The following is a 14,344-nucleotide window of genomic DNA, read 5'->3' on the forward strand; positions in this document are numbered from 1 at the left end:
TTTTTTTAAACTGATTTATTTATTTTCCTATCTTTAAATTGTTATGTTAGTCACCATACAGTTCAGTATTAGTTTTTGATGTAGTGTTCCGTGATTCACTGTTTGCATGTAACACCCAGTGCTCCATGCAATCTGTGCCCTCCTTAATACCTACACATCACCAAGCTCAGCCGTCCCCCAACCCTCCTCCCTTCTAAAACCCTCAGTGTGTTTCCCAGAGTCCATAGTCTCTCATGGTTCATCTCCCACTTCAATTTCTCCCCTTTATTTTTCCTTTCCCATAATGAGCTCAATTCTTTTACTTCTGTTCCATGAATAAGTGAAACCATATGATAATTGACTTTCTCTGCTTCACCTGTTTCTCTTAGCATAATCTCCTCCAGTCCCATCCATAATGATGCAAAAATTGGGTATCCATCCTTTCTGATGGCTGAGTACTATTCCGTTGTATATATGGACCACATCTTTATCCATTTATCTGTTGAAGGGTATCTCAGTTCTTTCCACAGTTTGGCTATTGTGGATATTGCTGCCATGAACGTTGGGGTACATGTGGCCCTTCTTTTCACTCCATCTTTATCTTTGGGGTAAATTCCCAGTAGAGCAATTTCAGGGTCATAGGGTAGTTCTATTTTTAATTTTTTGATGAGCCTCCACACTGTTTTCTAAAGTTGCTGCAACAATTTGCATTCCCATGAATAGTGTAAGAGGGTTCCCTTTCCTGCTTTGACCATATAGTTGTGGGTTCATTTCTGGGTTTTCTATTTTTTTTATTGATCTATGTGTCTGCTTTAGTGGCACATAGTCATCCACCATACTGTGGATGACTACAACTTTGTAATATAACTTGAAGTCTGGAACTATAATGCCTTCAGTTTTGCTTTTCCTTTTCAAGATTGTTTTGGCTATTTGGGGGTCTTTTGTGGTTCCATACAAGTTTTAGGATTGTTTGTTCTAGCTCTGAAAAATGCTGGTAATATTTTGATAGAGAGTGCTTTACATGAGTATATTGCTTTGGGTAGTACAGGCATTTTAGCAATATTTGTTCTTTCAATGTCTCTCCATTTCTTTCTGTTATCTTCAATTTCTTTCATCAGTGTTTTATTGTTTTCAGAATATAGGTCTTTCACCTCTTTGGATAGGTTTATTTCTAGGTATCTTACAGTTTGTAACATGATTGTAAATGGAACCAATTCCTTGATTTCTCTTTCTGCTTCTTCATTTTTAGTGTATAGAATTATAACAGATTTCTGTGCATTGATTTTGTATCCTGTGACTTTACTGAATTTCTTCATCAGTTCTAGCAGTTTTTAGTGGAGTCTATCAGGTTTTCTGTATGTAGTATTATGTTGTCTGCAAATAGTGAAAGTTTGACTTCTTCCTTGCTGGTTTGGATGCCTTTTATTCCTTTTTGTTATCTGATTGCTGTGGCTATGACTTCCAGTAATTTCATGAATAAAAATAGTGATAGTGGACATCCTTGCCTTTTTTCTAACCTTAGGGGAAAAGCCATCATTTTTTCCCCATTAAGGATGATGTTATCTGTGGGTTTTTCATACAAGGCCTGTATTATCCTTGAGGAATATTCCGTTTAAATGTACTTTGTTGAGGTTCTTTTATAATAAATGGATGCTGTATTTTGTCAAAGGCATTTTCTGCATCTACTGAAATGATCATATGGTTCTTATCCTTTCTCTTATTGATGTGCTGTATCATGTTGATTGATTTGTGAATATTGAACTACCCTTGCCAACCCAGGAATAAATCTCACTTAAGTATGATGAATGATTTTTTTTTTTTGATATATTATGGGGTCAGGTCTGCTATTATTTTGTTGAAGACTTTTGCAGCTATGTTCATCAGAGTTATTGACCTATAGTTCTCCTTTTTTTGTGGTATCTTTATCTGGTTTTGGTATCAGGGTATGCTGGCCTTGTAGAATGAATTTGGAAGCTTTCCTTCCTCTTCTACTTTTTGAACTAGTTTGAGAAGAATAGATATTAACTCTTTAAAGCTTTAGTAGAATTCTCCTGTGAAGATTTTTTTCTTGGGGATTTTTTTTTTTTTTTGAGTGAGTCATTTATTTCCATTTCAGTTTTGGTAGTTTATATGTTTCTAGAAATTTATCCATTTTTTCTAAGTTGTCCAATTTGTTGACATGTAATTTTTCATAATGTTCTCTTATAATTGTTTGTATTTCTGTAGTTTTGGTTATTTCTCCTCTCTCATTTGTGATTTTATTTATCTGAGTCCTTTCTCTTTTTTTTTTCTTGATGAGTCTGGCTAGAGGTTTATCAGTTTTATTGATTCTTTTCCAAAGAACCAGATCCTGGTTTCAGTGATCTGTTCTATTGTTTTTTTCTTAGTTTCTGTATCATTTATTTTTACTCTAACCTTTATTATTTCTTTCCTTATGCTGGCTTTAGGGTTTATTTGTTGTTTTTTCTAGCTCCTTTACATGTAAACTTGATTGTTTGAGATTTTTCTTGCTTCTTGAGGTAAGTCTATATTGCTAGGCACTTCCCTCTTATGACTGCTTTTGCTGTAGCCTAGAAGTTTTGGATTGTTGTTTTCATGTACTTTTTAATTTCTTCTTTTATTTCCTGGTTGACCCATTCATTGTTTAGCAGCTTGTTGTTTAACCTCCACGTATTTGTGGTCTTCCCAGTTTTTTCTTGTGGTTAATTTCTAATTTCATAGCATTGTGGTCATAAAAGATACATAATATGACTCTGATATTCTCAAAATCTTTGAAGCTTGTTTTGTGGGCTAAATTGTGATCTCTTATGGAGGATGTTTGTGTGCACTTGAAAAGAATGTGTATTCTGATGTTTTAGGTTAGAATGTTCTGAATATATTTGTTAAATCCATCTGTTCCAGTATGTCCTTCAAAGTCATTGTTTGCTTAGTGATTTTCTGTTTAGATGTTCTGTCCATTGGGATAAGTGGGGTATAAAATCCCCTGCTATGATTAGTTCCTTTATGTTTGTTATTAACTGTTTTATGTATTTGGGTACTCCTGTGTTGAGTGAATAAATATTTATAGTTGTTATAGCTTCTTGTTAGATTGTCCCCTTTATAATTATATAGTATCATTTTTGTCCTTTGTTATAGTCTTTGTTTTAAAGTCATTTTCTCTGATATATGTATTGCTGCTGTGGCTTTCTTTTGACACCCATTACGTGGGTTTCTCCATTCCCTTACTTTCAACCTGCAGGTGTCTCTAGGTAAAAAATGAGTCACTTGTAAGCACCAAATAGCTGGGTATATTTTTACCCATTCTTTCAACCTATGTCTTTGATTGGAATGTCCAGTCCATTTATATTCAAAGGAATTATTGATGATATGTGCTTATTGTCATTTTGTTGTTTTCTGGTTGTTTCTGAAGATTTTCTCTGATCCTTTCTTATCTTCCACTCTTTCATGTTTTGCTGATTTTCTTTATATATTTGGATTTTACTTTCTTTATTCTTTGCATATTTATTTTTGGTTTTTGTTATATGATTACTATTATATATATATATAAAGTCTTCTGCATATAGTAGCCTATAATAAGTTGATGGTCATTTAAGTTGTTTTTTTTTTTTTAAAGATTTATTTATTTATTTATTTATTTGACAGACAGAGGTCACAAGTAGGCAGAGAGGCAGGCAGAGAGAGAGAAGAGGAAGCAGGCTCCCTGCTGAGCAGAGAGCCTGAAGTTGGGCTCAATCCCAGGACCCTGGGACCATGACCTGAGCTGAAGGTAGAGACTTTAACCCACTGAGCCACCCAGGCACTGTGGTCATTTAAGTTTGAACCCATTCCATCTGAGTAATTTCTTTAAAGAGTAAAAAATTTTCCATATTTGGTTTGGTTCTAAAAATACCAGGCTCTAGAGGTACCTGGGTGGCTCAGTTGGGTAAGTGTCTGCTTTTGGTTCAGGTCATGATCTGGGGTCCTGGGATGGAGCTACACATCAGGCTTTCTGCTCAATGGGAGTCTGCTTCTCCCTCTCCTCCTGCTCCTTTCTTCCCCTGCTGGTGCTTTCTTTTTCTCTTTCTCTCTCAAATTAAAAAAAAAACAAACAAACCAGAGTCTAATAAGATGAGTCATTTCTCTGATAAGAAAATAAAAGTATTTTTTTCTTACAGTGATAACTTCCTTTTATTAATTTTTTTTTTCCTTTTCAGAGAATGTGTGTACTGTTAGTAGCTAAGAACACAGATCTGGGTGCTGATCAAGAATTTGAAGTAAGGCCTGAGAAATTACAGAACTGAGGTAAAATGTTTCCAGGAAACACTATAAAACCTATCATGATATTTTGTGGTATTTCAAGCACTTAGAGAAAGGTGAATCTGAGGTGAATATGAAAAAGGTGAAGGCTCAGCTTAGTTTGAGAAAAAGAGAAGTCTGAAAAGCAAAAATGTGAATTTTTATTTTCAGTGTAATTTAAGGATGACTTTTTGGTTTTGTTCAAAAGAGGAAAGATTAGTGAACTTGAGTTGGATGAAACCTCAATCTTTCATCATGATTCTTTAGGCTTTGTCATTTGGCTTCACTGACAATATCACCTACCATTCTCCCTTTACAGTGCCCTCATGGTATTGACCTTCATTTGTTTCCTGGTATACTTACTTTGACCTAAGGATATTTACATTTGCTATGTCCTCGGCCTGAAATGCCTTTCCTGCTGCTATTTCCTTGGCAGCCTCATTCTTACAATTCTGGTCTCAGCTCAAGCAGCATCTCCTTAGAAAGCCTTTGTTACCCTAAACAACCTTTGTATACTCTATACCTCTCCACCCTCCACCATCTTGTATGTTCATTCATGGCTCTTCTCTCCTGTGGGACACATGGAAGATGATAATTTCCTGACCCTTCTACAGTTGGGCAGGACTCTAGGACAAATTTTGGCCATTAGGATAGATGAAAGTGATGTGATGGTGTAATCTTATCAGCCTTGGTGCTCTCCACAAGTGAGAACAACATGGAACAGAGCCGCACTGATGTATGGTGTATAGGGACATGCATAAGGAAAAAAAATCCAACTTGTTGTCTTGGGATGCTAAGGTATTTGGAATTATTTGTTATTGTAATGTAACAACCTCCATCTGGCCTACAACATCACCATATTTATTTTTTTGTAGCATCCTTAAATGATCTTTTTATTATTATTCTGTCCCCTCTTCCAAACATTGCCAAGTACATTAGTAGTACATAATACACTAGAGAATTAACTTTCTATGTTGTCTGTGGATCCTCCTCAATCTTAATCAAGTCTTTCAGAAAAACCCTTAGATCCTCTGCTAACTGCTTTGGCCCAAATCTAGTAAACAGAACTTATCCATGAATGGCCCCTGCTGGGCTAGATTCCCACTATCTCAATCTCTCCCTACCCCAGCTCATTTCTTCTGATGGGAGGGAAGTATATAACTTATTCCAGGAAAACTATGGAATAAACAGGATCAGACAGAATGGATATTCTTTCATGTCTCGGACAAGGTTCTCCTCCAAACATGTGCAAGTGAAAGAATAAGGTGGCGTTTCCAGAGGCTACACAGAATCTATTCTCCCTGATCATTATGCTATTTAGTTAGGTAGAACTGATATCTTCATAGGCAAGGGGAATATGGTGACCTTTACTCTGCAGTTTACTAGCCCTGCCATGGATATGTTAATTCAGTGTAAAAAATCTTTGAGGAGTCCATAATCTCTCATGGTTAATTTCCCCCTCCAATTTACCCCAACTCCCTTCTCCTCTCCATCTCCCTATGTCCTCTGTGTTATTTCTTATGCTCTACAAATAAGTGAAACCATATGATAATTGTCTCTCTCTGCTTGACTTATTTCACTCAGCATAATCTCTTCTAGTCCCATCCATGTTGATACAAAAGTTGGGTATTCATCCTTTCTGATGGAGACATAATACTCCATAGATATATGGACCACATCTTCCTTAACCATTCTTCTATTGAAGGGCATCTTGGTTCTTTCCACAGTTTGGTGACCATGGCCATTGCTGCTATGAACATTGGGGTACAGATAGCCCTTCTTTTCACTACATCTGTATCTTTGGGGAAAATACCCAATAGTGCAATTGCAGGGTCATAGGGAAGCTCTATTTTTAATTTCTTAAGGAATCTCCACACTGTTTTCCAAAGTGGCTGCACCAACTTGCATTCCCACCAACAGTGTGAGAGGGTTCCCCCTTCTCCACATCCTCTCCAACACACGTTGTTTACTGTCTTGCTAATTTTGGCCATTCTAACTGGTGTAAGTGGTATCTCAATGTGGTTTTGATTTGAATCTCCTTGATGGCTAGTGATGATGAACATTTTTAGCCATTTGTATGTCTCCATTAGAGAAGTGTCTGTTCATGTCTTGTGCCCATTTCTTGACATGATTATCTGTTCTCTGTGTGTTGAGTTTGAGGAGTTCTCTATAGATCCTGGATATCAGCCCTTTTTCTGTAGTGTCATTTGCGAATATTTTCTCCCATTCCGTGGGTTGCCTCTTTGTTTTGTTGACTGTTTTCTTTGCTGTGCAGAAGCTTTTGATCTTGATAAAGTCCCCCAAATTCATTTTTGCTTTTGTTTCCTTTGCCTTTGGAGACATATCTTGAAAGAAGTTGCTGTGGCCGATGTCGAAGAAGTTACTGCCTATGTTCTCCTCTAGGATTCTGATGGATTCCTGCCTCATGTTGAGGTTTTTTATCCATTTCAAGTTTCTCTTTGTGTATGGTGTAAGAGAATGGTCAAGTTTCATTCTTCTACCCATAGCTGTCCAATTTTCCCAGCACCATTTATTGAAGAGACTGGCTTTTTGCCACTGGATATTTTTTTCCTGCTTTGTTGAAGATTATTTGACCATAGAATTGATGGTCCATATCTGGGCTCTCCACTCTATTCCACTGGTCTATGTGTCTGTTTTTATGCCAGTCCCATGCTGTCTTGGTGATCACTGCTTTGTAGTAAAGCTTGAAATCAGGCAACGTGATATTCCAGTTTTGTTTTTCTTTTTCAACATTTCCTTAGCAATCTGGGGTCTCTTCTGGTTCCATACAAATTTTAGGATTGTTTATTCCAGCTCTTTGAAAAATGCTGGTGGAATTTTGATTGGAATGACATTGAGAGTGTAGATTGCTCTAGGCAGTATAGACATTTCATCAATCTGAGGGTTTTGGAGGGGCGGAGGTGGGTGGCAGGTTTGGTGAGCCTGGTGGTGGGAATTATGGAGGGCACGTATTATATGGAGCACTGGATGTGGTACATAAACAATGAATTCTGGAACACTGAAAATAAATTAAAAAAATAAATAAAAATAAAATAAAAATAAAAATTAAAAAAAAATAAATAAAAATTAAAAAAAAAATCTTTAAAGAATGTCTCCATTTAGAAAATAAGGGGTTGTGGGTACCTGGGTGGCTCAGTGGGTTGAGGCCTCTGCCTTCGGTTCAGGGTCCTGGGATCAAGCCCCATATCGGGCTCTCTGCTCAGCAGGGAGCCTGCTTCCCTCCCTCTCTCTGCCTGCCTCTCTGCCTACTTGTGATCTCTCTGTCAAATAAATATAAAATATTTAAAAAAAAAAGAAAATTAAGGGGTTAAGTTGCTTAACAGTTTCCAAACTCTGTTCCCTGAGGTGCTTGCAGGAGTTGGCAAGAGAAACAGAGTGATTATTGTAGGTTGACTTTTGTCTGCTCTCTCCTCTCTTGCTCCCATTTCAATCAAAGCATCTCTGTTAAAAAGAAAAAAAAAAAAAGAAGTCCATTTTAGGGAGAGTCTATGTAGTTTTTCATCTGAAAGGGATTTAATACTTTTAAATAATTTTCAAAAACTTAGACTTATGCTCTTAATGTTTGGAAACTAGAATCTTATTATGTTCAAGGTACTGTCTGGGCACAGGGCACAGTGGAGCACATGAAAGTAAAGACCTCACCCCTGATCTCTTGATTTAGGAGAAGAAAGAGACTCTTGCACAAATAATAGCAGAGAATGAAAAGAGGTAGGAGAAGGAGGGAGGAGAAGAGAGTAGTAGGTGTGGACTGTCAATGAAAGTCACCATAGTATGCAAGCCGTGCTGTGACTGACCCTTTCCAGCCCCATCCCAGCAGCATGGTTGATGATGGGGTACCTTTTCCAGGTCTTGGTACAGGGCTTTTTTTTTTTTTTCTTCTAAAATGGCTTTAGTACCCTAGTTACCCAGTACTCAACTTCTGATTTCTCATTCATCCATGAGATTTTTTTTTTTTGTCTGATATATTCCATGCCCTTAGCAACTTTATTTCATATTAAAAATGTTGGTGACACATAGCTTGGCAATTTCTATTAGAAGCCAAACACTTTTAGAAAGACATAAATTCACTCCAGTGTCAAGAGCTTCAGAGATGAGAAATATTGACATCTGAGGAATATCAAGTTCATAGATTTCAGTGTCCCTGGCTGCCCTACTATCTTTGGTGACCTGGCTATGAAAGTGTTACTGTGTCTCATTTCAACAGAGTTGTCTGATTCTTCAAGGTTCAAATGCAGCCTCTGCCACTGTCTTTGGATTTTGGATTTGGGATTTTATTTTCTTCTCTTTACTTTAGTTTCTTCTGTGCACAAGAAGTTAAATATTATTATCTTTATTGGACTTTAATCTTTTTCTTATTTTTGGTCATGCATTTCTTTATTGAAATTTCTAATTTTTAACACATGCCATAATTTATATGCCTTAAAATCCAAACGCTACAGACATTCATAGTAAACTTTCTCACTTCCACTCCTGCCTTCTTTTTGCTCAGTTACCAGCCCCACCTTCCCCCATAGGTAACTATTTTTATTTATTTTTTTGAGTCTTCCAGAACTTCCTCCTACAAATGTGGTCAAATATAGATATTTTGTCCCCCTTCCTATTATACAATAGAAGCACATTGACACTTTCTGCACCCAAAAACTTATCTTTTCTGTAGATAGAATGTACCTTTATCCCTTTGAACATCTGGTTTGCATTCCATTTTATTGATAGTTTAATTTATTTAACTAGTCTCATAATGTTAGCTATATGTGCTGCTTCTTATCTTTTACTATTGTAATATTGTAGTAAGTTACATTGTGCATGTGTCATTTCTAATGTATACAAATGTATCTGAGAATAAATTCCTAGAAGTGGGATTGTTAGGTTTCAGGGAATATAGCCTTTGTAAATTTATAATTTTTTTTTCTTTTAAAAAAATTATCATGTTATGTTAGCCATGATAAAATACATCATTAGTTTTTGATGCAGAATTCCAAGATTCATTGTTTATGTACAATGCCCAGTGCTCTATGCAATATGTGCCCTCCTTAATACCCACCACCAGGGTCACCCACCTCCCACCTCCTCCCCTCCAAAGCCCTCAGTTTGTTCTTCAGAGTCCACAATTTCTCATGGTTCAAATCCCCCTCTGATTTCCCCCAATTGACTTTTTCTTTCTTTCTCCTAATGTCCTCTAAGTTATTCCTTATGTTCTGCAAGTCAGGGAAACCATATGATAATTGGCTTTCTCTGCTTGATTTATTTCACTCAGCATAATCCGCTCCCATCTCATCCATACAAAACTTGGGTATTCATCCATATATTCCATTGTATATATGAACAACATCTTCTATTTTTTTTTTTGTAAATTTGTAATTTGATAACTATTGTCAAATTGCCCTACATTGGCATTGCACAACTTGACCCTTCCCCTAGGATTGTATGAAAGTGCCTGTTTCCCCACAGCCTCACCATCAGAAAGCACTGTCAAACACTTGGATTTATGTCAATATAGTAAGTTAGATATGACATCTCAATGTAATCTTGATTTGCATTTCTCTTTTTATGATTCAGGATAATAATCCTTTAAATGTCCCAGAACTATTTTATTTTAAGGTTCTGTTATCAATCCTGAGATTTCTCATAGGTTTATGGCAAAACAACTCTTCCTGGTTTACCTATCCACAGCTTGTCAAGCCACATCCCCAAACTATGGATGCTTGGTGTTTTCTCTAGCCTTCTCTTTGATTTTATATTTGGAAACACTATTCTTCATCTTCCTCTGTTCATCTCACTTTAATTGAATATTATGCATGTCTTTGTATGAAATTGTTTTCCAATACTAATTCTCTTAGCCAAAGAACTTGCTGGTACATTCACCAGGATTATCTTATTACTACACAGTTCCCTATGGTCTTATTAACCATAACAAAACAAAATAAAATAAAACAAAACCAAGCAAGAACAACCAACTAAGGCCTTTCCCTTTTTTTGTTCAAATCCAAGAAGATTGGATATTCTTTGATTGAAGAAGGAGTGATCAGTATCATCAATGTGAGGAATTTTCCTACAGCTTCTGGGCTGATAAGACTATTTTTCACATAGATACTGTGTAGAGGCTTTTTTTTTTTTTTTGGCACCTGAATACAAATTCACAGTGAGAATGTAGAGAGACTTGGCAAAGAGAATTGATACGTAAGAGTCCTTGGCAAAAAATGAATGCATGCATAAAGAGATTGTGGGGTATGGTGCATCTGCCCTCTGTATCCTAATGTAGATCTGACTCTTAATTTTGTTGTCTTTAATGTATCTGGCTTAATTTGATACAAGACATTACACAACATTTATATTCTGTGGCTAAGGGCTTTCAGAGATTAAGCATAGCACCTTAGCTTTTTCCTACATAGTAAGCACACAGTCGCATCATTTGGTTAAGTTAATAACATAATGCAGATAATTATGACAGGATAGATGTGACTCAGGGCTGGCTTGATGAACATGTGAACTGAGCAATCACAAAGGGCCCCGTGTTCCATAGGAACTCGTGCTTTGTTGATGTTCTGCTGTCATCTTGATGAAATTCTTGAACAAGGGGGCTAGTCCTTCATTTTCATTCTGACTGAGCCCCACGAATTATATAGCTGGCCCTTCCTCATATAACTTGAGATTAGATTGCCTGGAGAATCAAGTCTGTTTATGGAGCAGAGTCCAGTGTTTCAGTGTTATTTGTGAGGCATCTGTGAATATATTTCCTTCCATTAATGTGACTAACACTTCTGTTTGTAATTTTAATTAGAAGTGACAACAGGAGAGGATTTATATTTGTTTTAATCTTTTATATCTTACTTTAAAAAGCAGACCAGATATAGCCATGAAAAGCAAATGGATGAGTGTAAGATCTTCCTCGTGCTCCTGTGCTCCAGACAATACCATTAGGATCTGTTTCAAAACTTTATTAACCATAGCCATTTCTTTTCCACATAGACATGGTAGGTCTCATTCCTACATATAAGTTTAGGAATAAAATCTTAATTCAGGTTACTTGCAAAGAAGATACCAAAAAGACTTGAAAATTCAAATATTCTTCTTAAGCCTAGAATTTTAACCATCATTTGTAAGTGTTTACAAAACAGTTCAATAGTAAAATAACTTTCCAAATTAAGATACTCAAGAGTTTAACCTGAAAGTATTATAGATAATAAGTTCATTTCCCTTCTTTGAATCTATAAATTTAACAAAAGTGAATAATCTGCATTCAAAGGGTAAAATTCAAAGGCAGCATGTGTTGTCCTGGGTTGGGATGAGAAAACAAGCATACTCTTTAGAAGCAAAAACATAGTTGGGCGAACCTCAGTGTGAGGGATGCTATTACACAAGCAGCTCATTGTGTCATGATTGGAAGTATGAGAACTTGTTTACTCAAGAGAACTCTCATCTCTGTTGGAGCCCTAGAGAAGGGAAGAACACATGTAAAGTCATTTTTGTTTCTACCTATGGACCTCCTGTTTCAGGTACAATGATTGTGCTACTGTATACAAATGACGGTGATTTATAGTACATTGCTCTGGTCTGCATGCTAGTTTGCTCCATAAGATTAAAAACTATAACCCCTAAAAGCAGGGAGATATTTCAATAGCTCAGTCTTCTAATCAGCGCTTCTAGCTCTGATGTAATATTTCCTTTGGAAACTCCTCAGGTAAATATTGCTGGAAATCCTAGAAAACTCTCTTTATAACAATGAACTGAAGGTGTAGGCCACTTGTCTTCATCTACAAAGGCAACATGGAAAGTATGGTTGAGGTATTGTCTTTAGAAGCTTATCTCTTTTATCCATTTAAATTATTTTGAATTTAATCCATTGTCAATTTGGTTAACTCACCTTCTTGAACTTTAATACATTTTGATTGGCAATACTTTTCTTGTCTTTTGTTATCTCAACAAGAGTTACTGCTTTTCAATTTCCTGTAATTTTTAGACACATCTAAGTAAGCAGTTGAATGAATTTGTTGACACAGTCTGATTCTACCATGCCTTGTTTATAATAATAATAAAGAATTTATTGCTTTAGCCTTACAGCTGGCTCAGTCCAACAGGAGCAGTTAATTTAATTTGAAGTGCCCTGAGTCTTTTTGTTATTGAAAATCTATTCTTGAATGAGATTACATTTGCTAGGTTATTTCAATGAGACTACTCTTGAGGAACTTGACCAAAGAATCACTGTCTTTCATCAATCTGAGTTAAAGTTGGAACAGCAGGTTGTTGGGGTAGTGGGAATCTTTCTAAGTATTATGAATTTAACAAGTTATTAAAAATCTAATGCATACTATTTGTGGATTTTGGGGTTTTTTTGGGTGAACATTAGGTCCTTTAGGTACATGTATTCATCTAACCTCCAAAACCCCTCCTACAGTATTATTATCAGAGAGGTGAGAACTTTCCTGAGCTCAGAATGTAATAGTGCTAAGTTGTGCCTCCAAAGGAGGTCTGGCTCCAAAATTCCAGGCTTTCAGTCACTTGTCACTTAAAATTCCTAATATGAAAACCAAATAATTTTTGTTGAGTCCTATGAGGGTACAATTATTCCCTTTAAGCTTTTTGGTAAGTAAATAATAACTATATCATAGGCCACTTAGGTTCCATGTAGTGCTATCTTTAGTGTTTTACTCGTTGGTTTCCTCTTTCTAAAAGGTAGACATTCTGTATATTTACATTATTGCTTTCAAGAGAAGTATACTTCTTGGTAATGACAATTTTCATGTATTACAAAGAACAAAATATGACCACCACTAATTGTACCAGAAGATCATTTCCACAGGTAGATATAGTGAGTTTAGGGGCAGTTATGCTATTCATAGCATCATCATCATCATCATCAATAATAATAAGAGCAGCTTTTATTGAGAATTTTCTCTTTACCCAGGCTTTACTCTAAGTGATTTATAAATATTGCATTTGATCCTCACAAAGCCTGTACAAAATAGATAATACTAATATTCCTGTTTCATAATGTGTGAAGTTGAGATTCAGAGATAAGTAAATTTGTCCAAGATAATGGAGAAAACTCATGTCCTCGAGTTGAGTATCCTGGACTCACACCTAACTCTGTATCCTACTAACTTCTAACTCTGTTTACTGTCTCTAGCCTTATGTTTTAGCATTATAAAAGTAATAAATTTTCTTTCTTTTTTTCTAGTAATAAATTTTCATAAAAGATAATTTGAAAAATATATAAATATATAAAATTACTGGGCAAAGGAAAATAGCCACATAGTTTCTACTAACCAAGCACAATCACTGATACATGTTGTGGCTTTATTTATATATTTAGTAAAGAACAGAATTCTTTTCCTTTTTCTTACTCTTTTAAAAATAAAGTTGTAATTGTACCATATGTAGAATGTTTAAAGATAGACTTTATTTTCTAGAACTGTTTTAGACTCACAGAAAAAATTTTGGAAGATAGCAGAAAGTTCCAATATACCCCATACTCAGTTTCCCCTACTACTAACATCTTACATTAGTGTGATGCATTTATTATAATTAATGAATCAATATTAATATATCATTATAATGCCTGTAGTTTATTCATACTTCCTTATTTTTTCTTTTGTTTTTAAAGATATTTATTTATTTATTTGAGAAAGAGAGGAAGAGAGAGTGTATGAGCAGGGGGAGGGGCAGAGTGAGAAAGAATCTCAAGCAGACTCCATGCTGAGCATGGAGCCTGATGTGGGGGTTTGATCTCATGATCCTGAGATCATGACCTGAGCCAAAACCAAGAGTCAGAGGCTTGACTGACTCAGCCACCCAGGCAACCTCCTTATTTTTTTCTAATATCCTTTTTCTGTCCAGGATCCCATCCAGGGCACCATATTACATTTAGTTGTTATGTTTTCTTAGTTTCCTCTTGGCTGCAACAGTTTCTCAGACTTTGTTTTTGATGGTCTTGGCAGTTGTGAGGATTACCAGTTAGGTATTTTGAAGAAGATCCTTCTATTGGAATTTACCTGGCTTTTTTCTTTTTTCTTTTTTCTTTGGGTAGACTGGCATTATAGGTTTTTGGGAGGCAAACCAGTGCCATTTTCAT

The sequence above is a fragment of the Mustela putorius genome, unplaced genomic scaffold (genome assembly GCF_011764305.1).
Source record: "Mustela putorius furo isolate JIRA1106 unplaced genomic scaffold, ASM1176430v1.1 tig00003834_pilon_pilon_pilon, whole genome shotgun sequence".
Classification (NCBI taxonomy): Eukaryota; Metazoa; Chordata; class Mammalia; order Carnivora; family Mustelidae; genus Mustela; species Mustela putorius.